Source organism: Centrocercus urophasianus, unplaced genomic scaffold, assembly GCF_019232065.1.
Source record: "Centrocercus urophasianus isolate 14NV4802_14NV808 unplaced genomic scaffold, USGS_Curo_1.0 seq_47, whole genome shotgun sequence".
NCBI lineage: Eukaryota > Metazoa > Chordata > Aves > Galliformes > Phasianidae > Centrocercus > Centrocercus urophasianus.
In genome coordinates, this window is record NW_024885055.1 from 2259076 (window position 1) to 2259908 (window position 833).

The window sequence follows — 833 nt, forward strand, 5'->3', positions numbered from 1 at the left end:
TCCCCCCACCCCCCCACCCCGAGAGGCACCGAACAGCGCACCGCGGGGCTGTGTGCGCCCCAATGGCTTGGGAGGCGGCCCTGGGACACGAAGGGGGTATCGAGGGAGCTTTGTCCCTGAGGATGCCCTGGGCTGGCAGCAGTGCCCTGGTAGCCCCCCGTTTCAGGCGGATCCCTCTCATACACGGGGACCTTAAGTGAGCCCTGGAGACCCTGATACCCTGCTGGGACCCCTGAGATCAGTACTACTGAGGCTGCCCCGGGGGACTCGCACTTAGAGGGGCTCCCAGGGGACCTGCGCTCCCGAGGATGCCTTGGGGGGGACTCTTATGGGCCTTTTAGCCTGCTCCCCACCCCCAGCGATGCCCCGGGGGGGCTCTCACCCAGGGGAGATCCACATCCTTACGGGGATACCTGTTGGGACCTCGCTCACAGAGATGCGGGGGAGGTGGGGACCTTATGGGGACGCCTCGAGGATGCGTACAGCTGAAGATGCCCCGGGAGGGACCGCTCGCATCGATGGGGACCTTCCCCAGGGCTCCCGCACGTTCACCCGCGGCGATGCCGAGGCCGCCCGGCCGCTCGGAGGGGTCGCTGTTGCCGCCAGCATCGGCCGAGCCCCCCCCCGCTCCCCCCTCCGCCGCCTTTTGTTCGCCGCCCGCGCGCGTCCCCGCCCGGCAGTGCGGGGCGGGCGGAGCCGGGCGGCAGCCGCAGCCGCAGCCGGGGCCGAGCGCAGCGCAGCGGGGACATGGAGGCCGCTTCGGCGGAGCCGTGCTCGCCCGGGCCGCCGCCGCCTCCGCTCCCGGAGAAGAAGAAGCTGCAGCGGGCGCCGTC